The sequence below is a fragment of the Bubalus bubalis genome, chromosome 1, assembly GCF_019923935.1.
Source record: "Bubalus bubalis isolate 160015118507 breed Murrah chromosome 1, NDDB_SH_1, whole genome shotgun sequence".
Taxonomy (NCBI): domain Eukaryota; kingdom Metazoa; phylum Chordata; class Mammalia; order Artiodactyla; family Bovidae; genus Bubalus; species Bubalus bubalis.
The window spans coordinates 45,555,112-45,581,442 of NC_059157.1; the positions used below are offsets into that span (position 1 = coordinate 45,555,112).

General features: G+C 38.0%; 1 protein-coding gene and 1 pseudogene across 1 annotated transcript in view; one reads left to right on the forward strand and one right to left on the reverse strand.

Annotated features, from left to right (window-relative positions):
• LOC123465559 (liprin-alpha-1-like) overlaps positions 1-26,331 on the reverse strand; it is a gene marked incomplete in the record, with an annotated part of 992,590 nt that overhangs the window by 719,663 nt on the left and 246,596 nt on the right.
• LOC123332152 lies at positions 23,451-24,393 on the forward strand (annotated as a pseudogene).

Below are 26,331 nucleotides of genomic sequence, written 5' to 3' on the forward strand. Positions count from 1 at the left end.
AGGTGGATTAAACTGGAGCCTATTATACAGAGTGAAGTAAGCCAGAAAGAAAAACACCAGTACAGTATACTAATGCATATATATGGAATTTAGAAAGATGGTAACAATAACCCTGTATATGAGACAGCAAAAGAGACACTGATGTATAGAACAGTCTTTTGGACTCTGTGGGAGAGAGAGAGGATGGGATGATTTGGGAGAATGGCATTGAAACATGTATAATATGATACATGAAACGAGTCACCAGTCCAGGTTCAATGCACGATACTGGATGCTTGGGGCTGGTGCACTGGGATGACCCAGAGGGATGGTAAGGGGAGGGAGGAGGGAGAAGGGTTCAAGATGGGGAGCACGTGTATACCTGTGGCAGATTCATGTTGATACATGGCAAAACCAATACAATATTGTAAAGTTAAAAAATAAAATAAAGTAGGAGGAGAAGGGGACACAGAGGATGATATGGTTGGATGACTTCACCAACTCAGTGGACATGAGTTTGGGCAAACTCCAGAAGATGGTGATATGGAAGCCTGGCATGCTGTAGTCCATGGGGTCACAAAGAGTCAGACGCCACTGAGTGACTGAACAACAATGAAATTCTCTTAGCTATTGTATTTTTATATGTATTTTTTAAAAAATGAGAAGACTCAGAATCAGGAAATAACTAGTTCAAACTTAACAAAATTTAATTGATCTTCCAGTGGTTTTCTAGACTGTAAAACTACATATACCAGGCACTATTCTATTTTGCATGATGAAAACAACGAAACTTAATATTCCCCCACTCCCCAAGTCAAGTCTCGAATTATGTAGACCAACCAGCGTACATACTGAAATGAAGAGTGAATCTCATCGCTTCATTATTTCAGGAGATTTGATTCCCTGATGATATTAGGAAGTGGCAAGTTGTCATGTCCTCATGAGCATAAGATTTTAAAAATAAAAGAAACCTTAGTGGTTATTAACAGTCTGAATGAGTTTCTGTGAGAAATAATGAAACCCTAGGGAGTCAGTCCCTCTGTGACAATTCTGATATAAACTCCTCAGGTTCTCACATCTTTGCTCTCACTGGGAAGTCCTCTTCTTTCACAGGTAGGATAAGGTATAGCAAAATAAAGTTAAAAAAAAAAAAAGTGATGGCCTGAAACATATTCTGATGAATTAGCAAATGTCTTGATTTAAATTGTTATTTTTGTTAGAGTACAAATATTTATAACCGTACAGTGGAGTGGTATCATAGTAGAAAAAGAACTAGACCAAAGACAGAAACTCAAGTGAATGTCAAGAATACAAATTTGTTCGTCTCCAAAGACAATTATTTCCACTTGCAAATACTTCTTCCTGAGTTTTCTTTTCCCTATCACATAAAATGTTGTGTTCTATTTTTGTAAAAGAAGGTCATTACCATCAAATACTCAAATGATCTGGAATGCTCATTGCTTGTAATCCCTCATTACCCCATAGTAAAAACAAATGGAAAGACAAAAGGTCCTCTACATTTGAATGAGCTCAGTTCTGAGAGTGCATTTGTAATTACAATTTGTAAGTCCAACTAAGTTAGCCTAAGTACCCAATTAACACAATCAGCAATATATGTTCATAACAGGTACAGTAATATGTTTACAGTACAAACATAATATACACATAAAGAACAAACACAGAAATAAAGACAACACTTTCAATCTTACAGTACAGTACCTTTAAAGTTCACTAGTACTGTGCAATGGCTGGCAAACAGGAGCCGACACCTATGTTCGCACTTTGAAAGTTTGCAACTTGAATGTCTGTATGTAGGGGGTTTGCTGTATTAGTTATTTTGGCTTTTGATTAATAATTTAATAAATAGAGACACTAAAATACAATCCCAGAACCAAAAATGCTTTATTATGACAAATACAGGATGATTATGATTTCATTGATTTAGGCGACTCGTATTTTATTAAGCTGGCCAATAAGTCTAAATTTCTCAGGTGCATAATGAAATAATGCACACGGACAAGAAAGCAGGAGTGTTTCATTTACAAAGTACATTACAAGGGACCTCTGTCCATCACTGAAATGGTAGCTATTATAAGAGTCATTATAACAATAACATGCCTTTATGTGCTATGAAAGAAAAGTGTAGATTTTTCCATCATAATCTTCAAGGTCACCTTTATCATGCACAAAAATTGGGAGATGCACTTTATGATTTCCTACATACTGTCTCAGTTATATGAATCATATGATTATTTTCAGTATGATTTTTTGCATGCTTTAATGAACTTTATATTGAAAATTCCAGTTTTAGAATTTATACTTACTCTTTGCAAGAGTTAAAATGTGGTAAAGTTATAACAAAATCATTATGATCCAAGGATATTGTTGACAATCTTTTTTGATTGCTTTTTAAATTTATATTTAATAGGAGGATAAATGTTTTACAAAATTGTGTTGGTTTCTGCCATAGGACAATGCGAATCAGCCATACATACACATATGAACCCTCCCTCTTGAACCCCCCTCCTACCTTGCACATCATCCCCCTTCTCAGTTGTCCCAGACCATCAGGTTGAGTTTCCTGTGTTGTACAGAAACTTTCCATTAGCTCTCTGCTTTACATATGGTTATGTATATGTTTCAATGCTGCTCTCTCAATTCATCCCACCATCTCTTTCCTCTGCTGTGTCTGAAGCCAGTTCTCTGTCTGCATTTCTATTCCTGCCCTGCAAATAGGTTCATCAGTACCACTTATCTAGTTTCACATATGTCACACCAGGAAGATTTTAATACAATATTTCTGTACCCCAATAACTCTATGCTCGAATATTTAATATCACTGAAATATGGTGTATATATATATACCCATCCACCAACACAAATATACACATTATTTATGTACTATATGCTTCTCTGTTATTATCCAAAAATAGGGATTTGATTTTGTATCTCATACAACAATTTTGCCCCCAATAATTGGCTATAAAACACAAAGCAAAGATATTTTGAGCTGTCTTAAAAGTTGAGGAATATTTGATTATTTTAGGGCCCCCTCAGATAGACAAGAGTGGGGAAAGAGGATATGCATTGCAGAGGGAGGGACCAGTCTGAAAGTTATCTTGAGTCTGAAGGGGCAGGTAGACAGAATCTGGTTCTATAAAGACCTACAAATTCCATGAAATTAATTCCACTAAGTTGTGAAAACACATGAGTTTTGATGACTGATGCTTTAGATACCGCATCATAAGTTATATTGAAAAACAAAGTGTCATAATTCCAATGAAAAGCAATGTTTAAAGAATTATAAGTAATTCATGAGGAAGGCTTTCTTATCTCTCCTTGCTATTCTTTGGAACTCTGCATTCAGATGCTTATATCTTTCCTTTTCTCCTTTGCTTTTTGCTTCTCTTCTTTTCATAGCTATTTGTAAGGTCTCCCCAGGCAGCCATTTTGCTTTGTTGCATTTCTTTTCCATGGGGATGGTCTTGATCCCTGTCTCCTGTACAATGTCATGAACCACCAACCATAGTTCATCAGGCACTCTATCTATCAGATCTAGGCCTGTAAATCTATTTCTCACTACCACTGTATAATCAAAAGGGATTTGATTTAGGTCATACCTGAATGGTCTAGTGGTTTTCCCTACTTTGTTCAATTTCAGTCTGCTTTTGGCAAGAAGGAGTTCATGGTCTGAGCCACAGTCAGCTCCTGGTCTTGTTTTTGCTGACTGTATAGAGCTTCTCCATCTTTGGCTGCAAAGAATATAATCAATCTGATTTCGGTGTTGACCATCTGGTGATGTCCATGTGTAGAGTCTTCTCTTGTGTTGTTGGAAGAGGGTGTTTGCTAACACCAGTGCATTCTCTTGGCAAAACTCTATTAGTCTTTGCCCTGCTTCATTCTGTATTCCAAGGCCAAATTTTCCTGTTACCCCAGGTGTTTCTTGACTTCCTACTTCTACATTCCAGTCCCCTATAATGAAAAGGACATCTTTTTGGGGTGTTAGTTCTAAAAGGTCTTGTAGGTCTTCATAGAACCATTCAACTTCAGATTCTTCAGCATTACTGGTTGGGGCATAGACTTGGATTACTGTGATATTGAATGGTTTGCCTTGGAAACAAACAGAGATCATTCTGACGTTTTTGAGATTGCATCCAAGTACTGCATTTTCAGACTCTTTTGTTGACCATGATGGCTACTCCATTTCTTCTAAGGGATTCCTGCCCACAGTAGTAGATATAACTGTCATCTGAGTTAAATTCACCCATTCCAGTCCATTTTAGTTCACAGATTCCTAGAATGTCCATGTTCACTCTTGTCATCTCCTGTTTGACCACTTCCAATTTGCCTTGATCCATGGATCTAACATTCCAGGTTCCTATGCAATATTGCTCTTACAGCATCGGACCTTGCTTATATCACCAATCATCCACAATTAGGTATTGTTTTTGCTTTGGCTCCATCCCTTCATTCTTTCTGGAGTTATTTCTCCACTGATCTCCAGTAGCATATTGGGCACCTACCGACATGGGGAGTTCCTCTTTCAGTATCCTATCATTTTGCCTTTTCATACTGTTCATGGGGTTCTCAAGGCAAGAATACTGAAGTGGTTTGCGAAAGCACAGCCTCTGCTCCTTACCTTGGAGTTCACCCTTCACTGCCACCCTTCCTGACCTTGAACGTGGAGTAGCTCCTGTCAGCCCTCCTGCACTGTGCAGCCACTGCTCCTTGGACATGGGGTTGCTTAGTTTTCAACATTCAGAAAACTAAGATCATGGCATCTGGCCCATCACTTCATGGGAAATAGATGGGGAAACAGTGGGAACAGTGTCAGAATTTATTTTTGGGCTCCAAAATCACTGCAGATGGTGATTGCAGCCATTAAATTAAAAGACGCTTACTCCTTGGAAGGAAAGTATGACCAACCTAGATAGCATATTGAAAAGCAGAGACATTACTTGTCAACAAAGGTCTATCTAGTCAGGCTATGGTTTTTCCAGTGGTCACGTATGGATGGGAGAATTGGACTGTGAAGAAGGCTGAGTGCCAAAGAATTGATGCTTTTGAACTGTGGTGTTGGAGAAGATTCTTGAGAGTCCCTTGGACTGCAAGGAGATCCAACAAGTCCATTCTCAAGGAGATTAGTCCTGGGTGTTCTTTGGAAGGACTGATGCTAAAGCTGAAACTACAATACTTTGACCACCTCATGTGAAGAGTTGACTCATTGGAAAAGACTCTCATGCTGGGAGGGATTGAGGGCAGGAGGAGAAGGGGACGACCAAGGATGAGATGGCTGGATGGCATCACCAACTTGATGGACATGAGTTTGAGTGAACTCCGGGAGTTGGTGATGGACAGGGAGGCCTGGCGTGCTGCAATTCATGAGGTTGCAAGGAGTCGGACACGACTGAGCAACTGAACTGAACTGAAGTAATTCATGAAAACAATTTTTCAGAAAATATAAAGATTTTTCAACTACGAAAAGACTTGGAGAAAAGCATCTGCATGTATATCTGTCTGTCTTTATGTAAAGAAGCTCTGTATTAATTTAGATATTCAAAGTATTAATTTCATGCTTACTATGCCATTTATTTCACATTTTGAGAGGAGTGGGCATCAGATGATATGATGTGAATAATGGAAAAATGACAAACGAGTTTTATTTCATTTCATTTTACTTTAGAACATGTTGGAAGCTAAGCAAACTCAATGTTAAAAAAAAAAAAAAAAAAAAAAACTACACAGAGGAGACGAGTTTATCCTCCTGGGACTGACAGATTGAGCTGACTTGCAGCCTGTCCTTTTTGTGGTCTTCCTAGTCATCTACCTGATCACAGTTGTCGGTAATGTCGGCATGATTTTGTTAATCAGAACTGACTCAAAACTTCAGACTCCAGTGTACTTCTTCCTCAGCCACCTCACCTTTGTAGATCTCTGTTATGCCACCAATGTCACTATTCAGATGCTGGTTCATTTCTTATCCAAGAGAAAAATCATTTCATTCCTTGGCTGCTTTATACAGTTCTAATTTTTCATTGCCTTGGTGACTGCAGATTATTATATGCTTACAGTGATGGCTTACAATTGCAACGTGGCCATCTGCAAAGCATTGTTATATGGCAGCAAGATATCCCGAGGTGTCTGCCTTTCTCTTGTTGCTGCTCCTTATTCTTATGGCTTTGCAAATGGTCTTGCCCAGACCATCCTGATGCTTCGTCTCTCCTTCTGTGGACCCAATGAAATCAACCACTTTTACTGTGCGGACCCACCTCTCCTAGTCCTGGCCTGCTTAGATACTTATGTCACAGAGACTGCCATGTTCGTGGGGGCTGGTTCCAACCTCATGTGTTCTCTCACCATTATCCTCATATTCTACATTTTCATCTTTAGAGCCATTCTGCATATCTGCTCTGCAGAAGGGAGGCACAAGGCCTTCTCCACCTGTGGGTCTCACCGGACAGCTGTCACTGTCTTTTATGGGACACTGTTCTGCATGTATCTGAGGCCCCCTTCCGAGACCTCTGTAGAACTGGGCAAAAATGTAGCTGTTTTTTTATATTTTCATGAGTCCTATGCTAAACCCTTTGATCTACAGCCTTTGGAGAAAAGATATTAAAAAAGCAATAAGGAGAATTATTCAAAAGAAATTTTTTGTCAAATAGAGTAGACATTTTGGTCACAGGTATGTAATGTATACATAGTCTCTGAACAATTAGTGAGTACTTTAACAAATCGTTTTGTCTATTGACCATTCTTTTCTTCTGTAATTCACCAATAAGACTTGGAAAAATGTTTTTAAACTGTTAGCTGTGACTCAGTGTGTTAAAATAATGCCACATATAAGTTAAAACATAAGACCAAATAACACTGTTATTGATATATAAAATTAATAAAGGAAAGATTAGTCTATCCATGTTACTCAAAAAGGTATAGACTTTTAACAGACAGAATTTAAAAATGATGCTAAAGGAATGACAATGTTTTAGATTTCCAGGGCTTAATGGGTTTTTAATTTATTTTCTAGTAACTTGTCAACTTTGCATGTGTATTTGTCTGTTGGTTTGTCTCTTTTGTTTTCTATTATTCAAATTATATAGGAATGAAAATTTTGGGGAATCTCAGGTTATTATTCCAGGACATTTCTTAGATGATAATACTGATTGAATAGTATTCTCATTCATAAGATTTTTTATGTAAATGCCAAATGTGTTTCAGATAAGATCAGATCAGTCGCTCAGTCATGTCTGACTCTTTGCGACCCATGAATCCCAGCACGCCAGGCCTCCCTGTCCATCACCAGCTCCCGGAGTTCACCCACTCATGTCCATCACGTCCATCGATGGATGGATCAGTGATGCCATCAGTGATGCCATCCAGCCATCTCATCCTCTGTTGTCCCCTTCTCTTGTTGCCCCCAAACCCTCCAAGCATCAGAATCTTTCCCAATGAGTCAACTCTTCGCATGAGGTGGCCAAAGTACCGGAGTTTCAGCTTTAGCATCATTCCTTCCAAAGAAATCCCAGGGCTGATCTCCTTCAGAATGCACTGGTTGGATCTCCTTGCAGTCCAAGGGACTCTCAAGAGTCTTCTCCAACACCCCAGTTCAAAAGCATCAATTCTTCGGTGCTCAGCCTTCTTCACAGTCCAAATCTCACATCCATATATAACCACAGGAAAAATCATAGCCTTGATTAGACAGACCTTTGTTGACAGGTAATGTCTCTGCTTTTCAATATGCTATCTAGGTTGGTCATAACTTTCCTTCCAAGGAGTAAGCGTCTTTTAATTTCATGGTTGCAGTCACCATCTGCAGTGATTTTGGAGCCCCCCAAAATAAAGTCTTACACTGTTTCCACTGTTTCTCCATCTATTTCCCATGAAGTGATGAGACCGGATGCCATGATCTTCGTTTTCTGAATGTTAAGCTTTAAGCCAACTTTTTCACTGTCCACTTTCACCTTCATCAAGAGGCTTTTTAGTTCCTCTTCACTTTCTGCCTTACGGGTGGTGTCATCTACATATCTGAGGTTATTGATATTTCTCCCAGCCATCTTGATTCCAGCTTGTGTTTCTTCCAGTCCAGCATTTCTCATGATGTACTCTGCATAAAAGTTAAATAAACAGGGTGACAAAATACAGCCTTGACGAACTCCTTTTCCTATTTGGAACCAGTCCGTTGTTCCATGTCCAGTTCTAACTGTTGCTTCCTGACCTGCATACAAATTTCTCAAGAGGCAGATCAGGTGGTCTGGTTATTCCCATCTCTTTCAGAATTTTCCACAGTTCATTGTGATTCACACAGTCAAAGGCTTTGGCATAGTCAATAAAGCAGAAATAGATATTTTTCTGGAACTCTCTTGCTTTTTCCATGATCCAGCGGATGTTGGCAATTTGATCTCTGGTTCCTCTGCCTTTTCTAAAACCAGCTTGAACGTCAGAAAGTTCACAGTTCACATATTGCTGAAGCCTGGCTTGGAGAATTTTAAGCATTACTTTACTAGCATGTGAGATGAGTGCAATTGTGCGGTAGTTTGAGCATTCTTTGGCATTGCCTTTCTTTGGGATTGGAATGAAAACTGACCTTTTCCAGTCCTGTGGCCACTGCTGAGTTTTCCAAATTTGCTGGCATATTGAGTGCAGCACTTTCACAGCATCATCTTTCAGGATTTGGAATAGCTCAACTGGAATTCTATCACCTCCACTAGCGTTGTTCGTAGTGATGCTTTCTAAGGCCCATTTGACTTCACATTCTAAGACGTCTGGCTCTAGGTCAGTGATCACACCATCGTGATTATCTGGGTCGTGAAGATCTGTTTTGTACAATTCTTCTGTGTATTCTTGCCACCTCTTCTTAATATCTTCTGCTTCTGTTAGGTCCATACAATTTCTGTCCTTCATCGAGCCCATCTTTGCATGAAATTTTCCTTTGGTATCTCTGATTTTCTTGAAGAGAACTCTAGTCTTTCCCATTCTGTTGTTTCCTCTATTTCTTTGCATTGATCTCTGAAGAAGGCTTTCTTTGCTTTGCTATTCTTTGGAACTCTGCATTCAAATGCTTATATCTTTCCTTTTCTCCTTTGCTTTTCTCTTCTCTTCTTTTCACAGCTATTTGTAAGGCTTCCCCAGACAGCCATTTTGCTTTTTTGCATTTCTTTCCATGGGGATGGTCTTGATCCCTGTCTCCTGTACAATGTCACAAACCTCATTCCATAGTTCATCAGGCATTCTATCTATCAGATTTAGGCCCGTAAATCTATTTCTCACTACCACTGTATAATCATAAGGGATTTGATTTAGGTCATACCTGAATGGTCTAGTGATTTTCCCTACTTTCTTCAATTTCAGTCTGCATTTGGCAATAAGGAGTTCATGCTCTGAGCCACAGTCAGCTCCTGGTCTTGTTTTTGCTGACTGTATAGAGCTTCTCTATCTTTGGCTGCAAAGAATATAATCAATCTGATTTGGTGTTGACCATCTGGTGATGTCCATGTGTAGAGTCTTCTCTTGTGTTGTTGGAAGAGGGTGTTTCTTATGACCAGTGCATTTTCTTGGCAAAACTCTATTAGTCTTTGCCCTGTTTCATTCCATATTCCAAGGACAAATTTGCCTGTTACTTCAGGTGTTTCTTGACTTCCTACGTTTGCATTCCAGTCCCCTATAATGAAAAGGACATCTTTTTGGGGTGTTAGTTCTAAAAGGTCTTGTAGGTCTTCATAGAACCGTTCAACTTCAGCTTCTTTAGCGTTACTGGTTGGGGCACAGACTTGGATTACTGTGATATTGAATGGTTTGCCTTGGAAACAAACAGAGATCATTCTGTCGTTTTTGAGATCGCATCCAAGTACTGCATTTCAGACTCTTTTGTTGACCATGATGGCTACTCCATTTCTTCTAAGGGATTCCTGCCTGCAGTAGTAGATATAATGGTCATCTGAGTTAAATTCACCCATTCCAGTTCATTTCAGTTCGCTGATTCCTAGAATGTCGACATTCACTCTTGCCACCTCCTGTTTGACCACTTCCAATTTGCCTTGATTCATGGACCTGACATTCCAGGTTCCTATGCCATATTGCTCTTTACAGCATTGGACCTTGCTTCTATCACCAGTCACATCCACAGCTGGGTGTTATTTTTGCTTTGGCTCCATCCCCTCATTCTTTCTGGAGTTATTTCTCCACTGATCTCCAGTAGCATACTGGGCACCTACTGACCTGGGGAGTTTCTCTTTCAGTATCCTATCATTTTTCCTTTTCATACTGTTTATGGGGTTCTCAAGGCAAGAATACTGAAGTGGTTTTCCATTACCTTCTCCAGTGGACCACATTCTGTCAGATCTCTCCACCATGTCCCGCCCAACTTGGGTTGCCCCAAGGGCATGGCTTAATTTCATTGAGTTAGACAAGGCTGTGGTCCTAGTGTGATTAGATTGACTAGATTTCTGTGAGTATGGTTTCAGTGTGTCTGCCCTCTGATGCGCTCTTGTAACACCTACCATCTTACTTGGGTTTCTCTTACCTTGGATGTGGGGTATCTCTTCATGGCTGCTCCAGCAAAGCACAGCCAATGCTCCTTACCTTGGACTAGGGGTATCTCCTCACCGCTGCCCTTACTGACCTTCAACATGGGATAGCTCCTCTAGGCCCTCCTGTGCCCGTGCAGCCACGGTGTGGGGTTGGTCCTCTCGGCCACCGCCCCTGGCCTCGGGCTTAAGGGCTGGGGTATCTCCTCCTGGCTGCCGCCCCTGACCTCGGACACGGGGTAACTCCTCTAATCACCACCCCTGACCTTGGACCTGGGGTAGCTCCTCTTGGCCATTCCTGTGCCGTTGCAGTCTGGCACTCTCGGCTGCTGCCCCTGACCTCGGATGTGGGGTAACTCCTCTTGGCCACTGCCCTTTGGGCATGGGGTCCTCCTGGCTTCTGCCCCTGACCTCGGATGTGGGGTAGCTCCTCTCAGCCCCACTTAGCGCACCTGTCGCAGCCGCCTGCACTTTAGCGTGCCCGTCGCAGCCACCTGCACTTGTTTAGAATATTTTTTATTATTTATTTTACCTGTTTTAAACTAATTTACATCCCTATCATAAAACTAGTTTTGGAATTTCACTTTTTGTTGTTATGAATGATTTCCAACACACAGCCAAATTGTAAACTAATATAAAGAACACCAGGGTCAGTATAACTACAAATTAATATTTTCAAGCATAGCCACAATTTTTATTTTTAAAATTTTTAGTTGATTTTGGAGCAGAGTTGATTAACAATATTGTGTTAGTTTCAGATATACAGCAAAGTGACTGAGTTATATATATCCATATATCTATTTTTTAATTGTTTTCCCATTTCTGTTATGAGAGTATTGAACAGTGTTCCCCCTGCTATAACAGCAGGTCCTTACGTTTCATATATTTTAGAAACTCAAATCCCTCATCTCTCCATGTCATGGACTCTACTGCTCATCTTTGGCATCTCCTCCTGAGGCATACCCCGGGAAAGACTATGATGCTGAAAAGTGCTTAGAAGAGATGGGAACTGAGCAGAGAAGGGTCCTATTAAGTCCATCTAGTGAATTTTCTCTTTTTCAGATCTTCAGTGTCCTTACAGATGTTTGACTTTACACATATAAAAATGGAGAAACATGATGTGGATGTGCCTATTTTTTTTTCTTTGTATTTCTAAAAAAACATTTAGGCTATATTATTATGACATGTCAAGTATTGAGCTAGTATAATTCCTTTTAACATTTATCATTTCTATCCCTTCTATGATGTATAAAGTCTAAAAGTCAAATTTGTCTGATATTCACATATACTAGGCAGTATTTTAAAAAAAAAAATTTGGTTATGGCTATTATGTATATTTTGACTCTTTTATTTTCAGGCCCTGAGTCCTTTTAATCACTGTGTTCTCTATTTTATTGTGAATATTGGCACTTTTGAATATTTTCTAATAGTTACCTTATGCTGTTGACAAACTTAAGTGTTTTTCCCTTTTTTACTGTGAATTAAATCATATTTTAAGTTTGTTTTCTTTTTATTCCATGTTTGAATATGACACTTTCTATTACCACTTTTAATAAATTCCCTTAAACTGTATATGCATACTTGTCTTAACTTAGTCTTCATTATTCAATGCATCTACTTTGATTTTAAATAATAAAAGGAACTTAGAATATTTTAATTATGAATACATCCTGCTTCTTACATATAAACTATCATTTGAAGGTTGAGAATATATCTTTAATAACAAATTTTCAATAATGAAGTTTAAATATTATCTATATTTTATGACTAAAATTATAATTATATGAAATTTTGACTCCATGTCCATGTTCTTTTAATTTTAGTGATATTTATCAATGTTTCTCTCACAGTTTTCTTGCTCTCACTCTTCGTTTATGGTTTAGTTTTCTTTTGTGTGATGTAAATCCTTAATCCCCTCTTTCAGTGAGAGTGTCTCTCTTTCCACTTATCTGAGAATATCACTTGTCCATTCTCAAAGAAGAATTCATTTGGGTATGCATGTACAAAAACAGTTACTTGCTTTCAGTACTAAAATATTTTATTTTCTGTTTCTTTTATCTTGGTTATACAGACTGATGTTCTACCTGATTATTTGGTATTTTTCTATGGGTAATGTATTATCCTTTTTAATTATCAATTATCAGTTTCAGTGTCATTTGGGATTTAGTCATATTTATCCTTTAGTATTTTCAGTGCCTCCGTGGCTGATTTCTTAAAGTCATATTTTCTTAGGATATATTCTCACAATATCATATAACTTTAATTCAGATAAATTTTGCAACTGCCATTTTAATATTATCAGTGTGATTGACTCATATATTATCATCAATATTCTCAACTTCTTGAGGACCTGGTCAATAAACCATGTCTAACTTCGCTCACATATTTAAAGTCAGACTTTATCCCCAAACCTAGAATGTAGATGTTCTGAATATATGTCATTTGAGTTAATAAAATATCACTATGCCCTATGCATTACAGTTCTTTGAGCAGTGCAAGATCTACTCCCTTCCAGTTTCCAACATGATTTTCGCTCATTCTTAAATATATAATTCTGACTGTGCAACTTTAATGCCTCTTCACTCCCACCATGAAACAGAAGCATTTGAAGGACAAATGTCATCTTTTGTCTTTTTCTAACACTTTCTTCATTGACGATACAGTGGTAAACAGATACTTTTCTCTGAATCTTTGTTAACTATATATATGGATGAATTAATGGTTTAATGGGTAAGTGAATGCCATTTTACCCAGAGAATGTGTAGCATTAGGCGACTTTTGTCACTTTTCTTTCCTAAGCAATATGTTATCAAATACTGTCAAATATTCTGTTTAGATCCCAGCCTCACAATTTATAAATTTTTGGTTCCAGGCAAAGTTTATTAAACTCTACTTGCTTCAGTTTCCCATCTGTAAAATGAAGGTACTAATACTAAGCACCCACAGTGTTTGTGAGGATTAATTGAGCTAATGGTTGTATAATACTAAGTCTAATGCTGGCACATAGGATGTACTCAAAGTTACATATAAATAATATTAATGCTACCTATAAATAATGACTCCCATTCTGTTTTCTTCCTATAGTTTTTAAATGAGTTAGTTATTCATCCCACATCCTCTCCCTGTAGACTTTCAATTATGAAAGGTGAGATTATGTGTTCAATAAAATACAGATTGACTTGAGGGGAAAAATAAGAATTATTGTACAGTCATTGAATTAAATACAGATTGCCTACTCTTGAATTATTTAGCAGATATTTGTTCTCAACTGTTATCTCCAAGGATAGCTGTAGAAACCACATCTGTGCTCAAAAGGGTTTGAAATCTGGTTGTGACAATAGCATTATTCAGTTCAGTTCAATTCAGTTCAGTTGCTCAGTCATGTCTGACTCTTTGCGACCCCATGAATCACAGCACGCCAGGCTCCCTGTCCATCACCATTTCCCGGAGTTCACTCAAACTCACGTCCATTGAGTCGTGATGCCATTCAGCCATCTCATCCTCTGTCGTCCCCTTTTCCTCCTGCCCCCAATCCCTCCCAGCATCAGAGTCTTTCCTAATGAGTCAACTCTTCACATGAGGTGGCCAAAGACTGGAGTTTCAGCTTTAGCATCATTCCTTCCAAAGAACACCCAGGGTTGAACTCCTTTAGAATGGACTGGTTGGATCTCCTTGCAGTCCAAGGGACTCTCAAGAATCTTCTCCAACACCACAGTTCAAAAGCATCAATTCTTTGGTGCTCAGCTTTCTTCACAGTCTAACTCTCACATCCATACATGACCATTGGGAAAACCATAGCCTTGACTAGACAGACCTTTGTTGACAAAGTAATGTCTCTGCTTTTGAATATGTTATCTAGGTTGGTCATAACTTTCCTTCCAAGGAGTAAGCGTCTTTTAATTTCATGGCTGAAGTCACCATCTGCAGTGATTTCAGAGCCCCCCAAAACTATTTCCCCATCTATTTCCCATGAAGCAATGGGACCAGAGCCATGATCTTCATTTTCTGAATGTTGAGCTTTAAGCCAGCTTTTGCACTCTCCTCTTTAACTTTCATCAAGAGGCTTTTTAGTTCCTCTTCACTTTCTGCCATACGGGTGGTGTCATCTGCATATCTCAGGTTGTTGATATTTCTCCCGGCAATTTTGATTCCAGCTTGTGCTTCTTCCAGCCCAGCATATCTCATGATGTACTCTGCATATAAGTTAAATAAGCAGGGTGACAATATACAGCCTTGATGTACTCCTTTTCCTATTTGGAACCAGTCTGTTGTTCCATGTCCAGTTCTAACTGTTGCTTCCTGACCTGCATACAGATTTCTCAAGAGGCAGGTCAGGTGGTCTGGTATTCCCATCTCTTTCAGAATTTTCCAAAGTTTATTGTGATCCACACAAAGGCTTTGGCATAGTCAATAAAGCAGAAATAGATGTTTTTCTGGAACTCTCTTGCTTTTTTGATGATCCAGCAGATGTTGGCAATTTGATCTCTGGTTCCTCTGCCTTTTCTAAAACCAGCTTGAACATCTGGAAGTTCACGCTTCACATATAGCTGAAGCCTGGCTTGGAGAATTTTGAGCATTACTTTACTAGCGTGTGAGATGAGTGCAATTGTGCAGTAGTTTGAGCATTCTTTGGCATTGCCTTTCTTTGGGATTGGAATGAAAACTGACATTTTTCAGTCCTGTGGCCACTGCTGATAGCAATATTAGTAAGTAATGAAAACAGTGTTTCAGCCAAGGATGCGGCAGTGAGTTAAGACCACGTGGAGGATGGAGGTCAATCTCTGTGGAGGCACAGAAAGCGTGTTCTGAAAATTTTCAGTTTGCACTTTCATGGCACCTAAAGGTGCCTTTCATGGCACCTTTAGTGCCATGACCAACCTAAATGCAGTAAGAACCAAGAAAGCACTGACACAGGGAAAGCTAAGGGAACATATAAAAAAATCATGAGGGAAGAAAGGACAAACTATGTCTTCAGGTTAAGGTATGGAAACGACCTACGGCTGAAAAAGCAGTCAACTGGGTTTGTGAAGTCAGGAATTCAAATCCTACCCTGACACATACTAGCCACGTGGCACAGGTGAGTTAGAGATTGACCGTTTCTTTAGAGGAACCTCTATCTATTTAGCTGAAACTTCAAGAGTAAGTCATTTCCTCTTTGGGTTGTTTTGAGGCATCAGTGAAATTACCTATAGAAAAGGTGTTTGTCAATTCACTAGCCTGTTTCAAAGTCCTATTCATGCCTGACCTGCCCAAGACATCCATGTATATCAGGAAGGATAAGATATGAGCTGTTAATATTGGAGAGGAAGCAGTTTCAGTTTAAAAGAAAAGGAAAATATAGCAAATCAAACACTCATCAAAATTTCAAGTTGATATTTTTTGAGTGACTGAATACATCTCCTAGGTCACATAGTGATTTGAAATTATGGAGAATAAGCCTGAGGAGTATGATGTGCTCTGTGACCCAGGTGTTCCAGTAAATCTCATGAGGGTTGATTCCCAATGTCACAATCATGGCTACTGCTCCTACTTCTTTCTGAGATTTGCTTTAAGAATGGGTCCCCAACTCCCATATCCTGCTAGAAATGTGGTTATGTTTCTCAGCTTAGAGAGGGTTAATGAACTATCTAAATCAGGGGTAAAGAAAGCAAGTGTAAATGCAAGCCAGAAGTAAAACTCTGTGCTTCTAATTTCTATTTTCAGTTGAAAGGAAATTTTAGTAAAGTCTCAATCTGATGCCCAAAATTTGCACTTTGTTTGCTCAAAATAAGTACATGTAATTCTTTCTGTTTTTAGTATCAGTGTCAAATTCAACTAAGTTCCTGGACAACATAGTGACATTTCTATTGATCTCTCTGAACACTATATGACAGAGCTGTCACTACTGCACAAGAACCAAGAAAGGCAAACATTCTTCTCTGCCCACACAAATGTAAGGACATGTTCTCAGGTGTAGGATGGACTTGACCCTAGTACAAGAGATCTTCTCATTAGAGGCAGACAATCTCAGAGCCATTTGCATATTGGTTTTGATTTCTTACTAAGATTGGGTGCAGCTGCTTTATTTTAATGAGGATCCATTGTTTTAATACCCTTCCATAGTCTTTCATGAGATATAAAACAAAATGAAGCAAAAAAAAAAAAAAAAAAAAAAACCAGTAAGCTTGAGAACCATTCTTACAGTGAATTTTTGCTAAAAGTTTATATTTACTGCTCTTTTCTTGGACAAATTTGTTTTCTCATTCATTTGTAAGTGAATGCCCTACAAAGTTCATCTAGACAGGTAGATTCCCCTTTAAGACAATCTCACAAGCACTCACCTGGAGGAGGAAATGGCAATGCAACCCAGTATTCTTGCAACTAAAACTCCCATGGACAGAGGACCCTGATTGGCTAGTCCATGGGGCCACAAAGACCCAACTGAACAACTGAGCACACACACCGCTCAAGCACTGACCCTTGCTTTGGGGCTCATCTCTCCTTAATCCTTTCCATTTTTGGGGGGGTTTAGGAACCGCTCATTTTCTTTCCATACCCTACATTGGCAGCTCTCCTGACCTCTGTGCTGCAGGAATGGCAGGATTCAGGCACATACAACTCATGCAGTTAACAGGTTTCTGTTCTCAGAAGCTCCTTAAATTAGTTATTATGCTCTGCTCTCATTGTCTTCATATGCTTGATAGTTTTTGAACAATGAGTACATTTTCTTTTGTATTGGATTCTGTCTATAGTGTAGCCCACAAGGCTACTCTGTCCATGGGGATTCTCCAGGTAAGAACACTGGAGAGGGTTGCCATTCCCCTCTCCCAGGGATCTTTCCAACTCAGGAATTGAACATGGGTCTTCTGTATTGCAAGCAGATTCTTTACCTTCTGAACCACCAGAGAAGAGCATATAATGTCTTAGTTCCAGGTTTAACAGTTTGTAGCCTTCTACAGTCCTTGAGATACTCCACCATCAGAAGAGGCTCTTCTTGGCTGTGCACTAGTAAATGCATAAGTACTTTGTTCAGAAGATACTCATCTTCACTTTAGTCCAAACAGGCAGCCAAATCAACTGTGGTTTTTCTTTCTCTGTAAACACATTCTCTTACTAGACATTTTTTTGTCTCTCCACTTATCAGTACTTCTACTCTGCTTCAGTTGGGATACGTCTGGATCTCACACAAGTAACTGAGCTTGTGAGTCAAGGCCATTTTTACACCCACAAGCAATCATCAAGTGACATGTAATAAATGAATTCTGCAAATGAACTTCTCTATTTCAGTTTCCTGCCACATCTTTATGCATTTGATATTTCCATGTCTTGATATTTATCTTTCCATTTTTCTCTGTTCTGGTAATCATCACTTATTCTTTCTTTTGGGTTTCTTGTGTGTTAAAGATCTTGAAAATACATAGCACCTGTAAGTGCCAACTCCTGTTCTCCAGTGAAGATTGTGATATCTTGGTAGGAAACTCATAGGTAGAGATGTTTCACACTCTCAATGAAGTGATATATTTGTGTTTGAGAGCATCTCACTTATGATTTTTGCAGTGCTTTGCATGAAATGTGTGCATACACACATACCTACAAGCTCCAAAGGATGATCACATATAGCATTTTTACACACACACACACACACACACATATGCATATGTAAAAGGAGAAGGAAAAGGCAACACACTACAGTATTTTTGCCTGGAGAATTCCATGGATATTATACTAATTCTATTATATTTTTTATTGAGTGAAAGATTCTTTAAATTCTGTAGTACTTTAAAATTTTCAAGTTTCATACACATGACTTCTTATATTCCCATAATAACCCCTCCCTCCCCCACAACACAATATTGCATTCCCCTAATTCCCTCTCCCCATTGGTAACCTCTAGTTTTGCCTCTGTATCTGTGAGTTGCTTCTTTTTTGTTTAATTCACAAGTCTGTTGTATTTTTTTTACAATCCACATATACGTGATATCATACAATATTTGTTGTGTATTTTTCTCTATCTGTTATATTTTGGTAGCATAATGCCCTACTGCTGTACTGTACTGTATAGAGAATGGTGGTACAGTATCTTTATTTGGAGTCAAAGATGAATGGAAGCAAGTGTAAAAGAGGTGGTTATTTTGAAGGACACTTCAGATTTTCTCCATAGACTCCCATGAACTTATCCTGGAAAGGTAAATGGAGATTGATAACATTGTGAAAAATATCATCACAGGTACCTCACCATCAATACAAAATGTGTATCCTTGTGTCTCCTCAATCAGACATGGTGCTTGGTCATGGCTCTGGAAAGGGGAGGAAGGAACAAGAGTTATCTCACTGCTCTGCTATGTCTGGGTGATTCCAGTTCTCAAGAAAGTGGCAGAAAAGCATGGCTAAGCCACATTCAGAATCCAATTTAATCACAATAATGCTAGTAATGCTAATCTCTGCCTCCTGTGTGAGTCTGCCAGTGATCCATTATGGTGATTCAGTGGCCTCTGTAGTATCCAGCAATGATAAAGCCAGAAATGTGTCTTCCACTGCAACATTTATTAACTATCTTGTGAACTCTGTTCTAAGTCAGGGACATGACAGAATTTCTACTCAGAATTCTACTCAGATGGTTTAACTGAAGAGGATTCGATGGAAAGAATTTAATAAAGAGAACACAGGCAGTGTTGAAGTCAATCCAAGAAGTTGAAGTGCCTGGAGGGTAAGTTCAGAAAGCAGTTTCATCCCTGTCCTGAAGCAGCAAATGCAAGGGCTACAGTCAGGAGTCCAGTGAAAGTAGATCCAGGAAGAATGTCCCCTGCTACCTTCTGCACACAAGCGTCAGCCAAAATTTTCCTTGGAAAGATGCAGCCACCCTAGCACTTCCCTGTGAAACTGGGAGACAATTAAAGGGAAATTTGATTTTTTTTCTCCCTTCCTGTAACTTGTGTTATGCTCCTGGTTTCTCCCATTAGCCAAACTCTGATGGAAACTAGACATCAAAGGAGCTCTACTGATAGAATCTAAAGAATAAACTCCAAATGGACAAAAAAAAAAAAGTTAAAAAAAAAGATAAAAACTCTAAATGAGCTAGGCTGACAAAGGAAGAATTACCAGCACATTTATACTATCTATATATCCACAGTGTTCCCTGTGCTATGTATTTATTATTATAGTATTTAAAATATAAAGAATAGATTCAGAATCAGGAAATAAGTAGTTCTAATGCAACAAATGTTGTCTGATCATCCAATGGTTTCCCTCTATCATGCACTCTTCTATCTTGTATATTGTAAACAGGAGAGTTTACTATTTCCCACAAGTTATGTTTCAAAATATCAAGACATGGAAACATAGCTTTGAACAAAAATGAATCCTTTTGCTTCACCATTCCAGGAGATTTGATTCCCTGATGATATTGTGGAGAGACAAGAAGTTATGTTCTCAGTGGGTTTAAGATTATTAAAACAGTAAAACACTTGTGGTTGTTTATAATCTAAATGATTTCCTCTGAGAAGGAGTTCAGCCCTAGGGATTTTGTCCCTCTGTGGCAATTCTGGTATAAACTCCTCAGGTTCTTGACGCCCATGCTGTCACTGAGAAATCACACTTCTTTCACAGGTAAGGCTAGGTATTGTTAAAATACATTGTGAAATCTAGAAATAAATATTTTAATCAATTAGAATAAAATTATGGTCTGAAATGTATTCTCATCCATTAGCAATTTTTAAACAATTCTTTAAAAAATTTTAATAAAATTTCTGAGTTTATATTGAAAAGTGAAGTGAAGTTAAAGTCATTCAGTCATGTCCAACTCTTTGTGACCCCATGGACTATACAGTCCATAGAATTCTCCAGGTCAGAATACTGGAATGGGTAGCCATTCCATTCTCCAGTGGATCTTCCTGACCCAGGGATTAAACCCAGGCCTCCTGCATTTCAGGCAGATTCTTTACCAGCTGATTCACCAGGGAAGCCCAAGAATACTGGCATGGGTAGCCTATCACTTCTCCAGCAGATATTCCTGACCCAGAAATTGAACTGTGGTCTCCCACATTGCAGGTGTATTCTTTACCAACTGAGCTATTAGGGAAGCCCCCCTCCCCCCCAAAAAAATTGACTTTTCTGGGATTATATTGAAAAGAGCAGTACATATTTAGAATAAATACAATGGGACAAAATTTCTTCACTGAAAATGAAGAATGATTGATAATTTCCACTGTGTGGAAATCATTATTATTTTATGTCAGGCAAATTTCTTTTTAAATAGTTATTTTTCTTCTTTTTCTCTATAACGTGGGTAAAAGAAGTAGTGCTATAAAGATTATCACCTAAGTAATTACTACTTATTGAGTTCCTTCTGGTATAAAAGTGAAAAAAAATGGGAAAGTCACTCAGTCATGTACAACTACTTGGTACCCCATGGACTATAACTCACCAGGCTTCTCTGTCCATGGGATCCTCCAGGGAAGAATACTGGAGTGGGTAGCCATTCCCTCCAGAGGATCTTCTCAATCCAGGGATTCAACCTGTGTCTCCTACATTGCAGGCAGATTCTTTACCAACTGAGCCACAGGGAAGCCCAGTTTCTTCTATACTGCCTCTCTAATTGCCACTAACTTTCACCTGGTGAAGGTGATAGGTTTCCCCCTAAAAGGGGTATCATAAACACACACATCAAATATAAGACACAATTCACTTTGAGAAATGTTAAAATGTGACTCAGATTCAACAGTCATTTGTAAGTATTAGGTTGGTTGTTTTGAACACTTCCCTTATGGAGAGGTAAGTGCAAGATTTCATTAGGTGAAAAGTGCAACCCTCATTAACATACAGATAAAAAAAAACCTGAGCAGGCTTAAATTCTTCTATTTTTCTCATAGTATGAAAATTTATAACTGTACCATGGAGGGGTATCATATTGGAAAAAGCTATAGATCATAGGTCACAGACAGAGCCTCAAGGTATGTGTGATTGTCAAAGCACAAATCTCATTAGTCCCCAAGGCCATTTCTGTCCACTTCTGAGTTTTTCTTGCCCAGTCATGTAGGATATTGTGTTCTGTTTTTGAAAAGAAAGATCATGACTGTAAACTACTGAGGTAAATGATCTTAAATGTTCATTGCTTGCACTGCCTCATTTCCATGCAGTAAAAGTTGAATGGAGATGTTAAATATCTTGATCAATGATTGAATAAATACAAACCTTAAAGACACAAACCAGAAACAAAGAATGCTTGCTTATTATGACCATAACTCTAATCTTAGAAATTTAGAAAAACCAAACGATTGTGGTTTCATAGATTTAAATGACTTGCCTTGCATTTTATCACCCTGGTTAGTAAGTTCAAATATCTCAAGTAGATAATGAAATAGTTCAAATGGGTAAGAAAGCAGGAGTGGTTCATTTACAAAGTGCATTACACGTGACCCATGTCCATCCCTAACCTTGTAGCTATTAATGAGTCTTATAACAATGACATACCTTGTTATGTGCTATTGAAGGAAAGTGTAGATTTTTTGAGTATGGCCTTCATGGTCTCCTTTATCATGCACAAAATTTGAGAAGTGAACTTTGTGATTTCTTTACCTACTGTCTCAGTTTTATAGGTAATATGATTATTTTATTATCAGTGTGATCTTTTACATGATTTAAGGAAGTAGAATTCTTGTCATAAAGTTTACTCTTATTCTCTGCAAGAGTTAAAATGAGGTAGAGTTACAACAAAATCATTATGGTTTGGGGATGTGTCTGTCAATCTTTTTAAGTAATTGTCTCCTCCCCCAAAATGAAATTTTTGATACATTATTTTCCCCTAATCACTCCCTCCTTTAATAGTTGATACCACTAATTTGTATAAAAATATACACATAGTATTTATATACTATATGCTTATCTGTTTTCATAGAAAATAACTTACTTACTTTTATGTCCCATGAACCAATTTTTGCCCTCAATAATTTTCTGTAATATAGTAATCTAAATATATCCAGAGATGTCAAAAAATTAAGCATGGTTTTTTGATATGAGGGCCTCTGGAGGTAGGCAGGAGTACATAAAATGAACATGTAACACAGGGTGAGGGACTAGGTTGAAAATGACCTTGAGGTTAGAGTGGCAGATAGACAGACACTGGTTCTATAAGGATCTATTTATTCCACACCCTAAATTCATTCCACTGTGAATAAATATTTCAATTACTGATGTTTTAGGTACCACATAAAAATTATACTGAAAACAAAGGATTATAATTTCAAAGAATTGTAATGATTAAAGGAATTGAAAGTGACCAATTAATGATAATGATTTTTAAGAAAGATAAAAGCTTCAATTATGAAAAGAAATGTAAAAACACATTTGAAAATATGACTCTTTTTATGCAAATGACCTCTCCTTCCTTTTGTTGTTAGTCACTCAGTCATGTCCAAGCAAGCATTTATGACCCGATGGACTGTAGCCCACCAGGATCCTCTGTGCATGGAATTCTCCAGGCAAGGTTACTACAGTGGGTTCCCATTTCCTTTTTCATGGGCTCTTACCCAAGCAGGGATCAAACCTGTATCTTCCACATTGCAGGCAGATTCTTGAACAACTTGAGCCACCAGTGAAGCTGAAAGGAACTCTACTTTTAAAGTTAAATATTGAAAACATTAATGCATATTACTAAGTGATTTCTGCTTTTCAAAAAAGTTTTTATGTGGACCATTTCTGAAGACTTTACTGAATTTCCTATAATATTTGCCAAGAGGCATGTGCTATCTTAGATCCCTAACTGGGGATCAAACTTATCCCCTGCATTGGAAGGTGAAATTTTAACCACAGGATTACCAAGGATGTCCCTTGAATTATTTCTTTATGCCATAAGTATTTACAAGTTTGAGAGGAGTAGGCATCTGATGAAATGATGTGAACAATGGAAAAACAATGAAAGATAAATTCATTTTTATTTCCTTTATGTTAGATCTCATTGGAAGCTGAGCAAACACAATGTTAAAGGAAAACTATAAAGAGGTGACCGAGTTTATCCTCCTGGGACTGACAGATTGAGCTGACTTGCAGCCTGTCCTTTTTGTGGTCTTCCTAGTCATCTACCTGATCACAGTCATAGGCAATGTAAGCATGATTTTGTTAATCAGAACTGACTCAAAGCTTCAGACTCCAATGTACTTCTTCCTCAGCCACCTCTCCTTTGTAGATCTCTGTTATGCCACCACTGTCACTCCTCAGATGCTGGTTCATTTCCTATGCAAGAGGAAAACCATTTCCTTCCTTGGCTGCTTTATACAGTTCCACTTTTTCATTGCCTTGGTGATTGCAGATTATTATATGCTCACAGTGATGGCTTACGATTGCTACGTGGCCATCTGCAAAGCATTGTTATATGGCAGCAAGATGTCCCGAGGTGTCTGCCTTTCTCTTGTTGCTACTCCTTATTCTTACGACTTTGCAAATGGTCTTGCCCAGACCATCCTGATGCTTCATCTCTCCTTCTGTGGACCCAATGAAATCAACCACTTTTACTGTGCGGACCCACTTCTCCTAGTCCTGGCCTGTTCAGATACTTATGTCACAGAGACTGCCATGTTTGTAGTTGCTGGTTCCAACCTCACGTGTTCTCTCACCGTCATCCTCATCTCCTACATTTTCATCTTTAGAGCCATTCTGCATATTCGCTCTGCAGAAGGGAGGCACAAGGCCTTCTCCACCTGTGGGTCTCACCTGACAGCTGTCACTGTCTTTTATGGGACACTTCTCTGCATGTATCTGAGGCCCCCTTCTGAGACTTCTGTAGAACAGGGAAAACTTGTAGCTGTTTTTTATATTTTCATGAGTCCTATGTTAAACCCTTTGATCTACAGCCTTCGGAACAAAGATGTTAAAAAAGCAATAAGGAGAGTGATTCAAGAGAAATTTTTGTCAAATAGAATAGACGTTTTGGTCACAGGTATGTAACATATACATAGTCTCTGATCAAGTAGTGAGCACTCTAACAAATCATTTTTGTCTATTGACCATTCTTAACTTGTGTAATTCACGAATAAGACTTGGAACAATGTTTTTAAATTGTTAGCTGTGACTCAGTGTATTAAAATAATACTACATATAAATTAAAACACAAGACCAAATAACATTGTTATTGCTGTATAAAATTAATAAAGGAGAGATTATTCTATCCATGTTACTCAAAAAGGTACAGACTGCTTTTGGTTATGGCTATTATGTATATTTTGACTTTGATTTTCAAGTCGTGAGTCCTTTTAATTACTGTGTTCTCTATTTTATTGTGAATATTGGCACTTTTGAATATTTTCTAATAATTAACTTATGCTGTTCACAAACTACTTTATGTGTTTTTCCCTTTACTTACTGTGAATTAAATCATATTTTAAGTTTGTTTTCTTTTTACTCCATGTTTGAATATGACACGTTCTATTACCACTTTTAATAAATTCCCTTAAATTGTATATGCATACTTGTCTTAACTTAGTCTTCATTATTCAATGCATCTACTTTGATTTTAAATAATAAAAGGAACTTAGAATATTTTAATTATGAATAAATCCTGCTTCTTACTTATAAACTATCATTTGAAGGTTGAGAATATATCTTTAATAACAAATTTTCAATAATGAAGTTTAAATGTTATTTATATTTTATGACTAAAATTATAATTATATGAAATTTTGACTCCATGTCCATGTTCTTTTAACTTTAGTGACATTTATCAATGTTTCTCTCACAATTTTCTTGCTCTCGCTCTTTGTTTATGGCTTAGTTTTCTTTAGTGTGATGTAAATCCTTAATCACATCTGTCAGTAGAGTGTCTCTCTTTCCACTTATCTGAGAATATCACTTGTCCATTCTCAAAGGAGAATTCATTTGGATATGAATGTAGAAAGACAGTTACTTGCCTAGAGGACTTAAAGTATTTTATTTTCTGTCTTCTTTTATCTTATTTATACAGACTGACACTCTACCAGATTATTTGGTATTTTTCTATGGGTAATGTATTATCTTTTTAATTATCAATTTTCAGTTTAATGTCAGTTGGGATTTAGTTGTATCTACCCTTTAGTATTTTCAGTGCCTCCGTGGCTGATTTCTTAAAGTCATATTCTCTTAGGATATATTCTCATAATATCATATAACTTTAATTCAGATAAATTTTGCAACTGCCATTTTAATATTATCAGTGTGATTGACTCATATATTATCATCAATATTCTCAACTTCGTGAGGACCAGGTCAATAAACCATGTCTAACTTTGATCACTTATTTAAAGTCAGACTTTATCCCCAAACCTAGAATGTAGATGTTCTGAATATATGTCATTTGAGTTAATAAAATATCACTATGCCCTATGCATTACAGTTCTTTGAGCAGTGCAAGATCTACTCCCTTCCAGTTTCCAACATGATTTTCACTCATTCTTAAATATATAATTCTGACTGTGCAACTTCAATGCCTCTTCACTCCCACCATGAAACAGAAGCATTTGAAGGACAAAAATCATCTGTCTTTTTCTGACACTTTCTTCATTGACGATACAGTGGCAAACAGATAATTTTCTCTGAATATTTGTTAACTATACCATTGACCGCTCAGTCGTGTCTGACTCTGCGACCCCATAAACTGTAGCCTACCAGGCTCTTATGTCCATGGGATTCTCCAGGCAAGAATACTGGAATGGGTTGCCATTTCCTTCTCCAGGGGATCTTCCCAACCCAGGGATCGAACCCGGGTCTCCTGCATTGCAGGCAGATGCTTTATCCTCTGAGCCACCAGGGAAACCCCCTTGTTAACTATATGCATGGATGAATGAATGGATTAATGGGTAAGCAAATGCCATTTTACCCAGCGAATGTG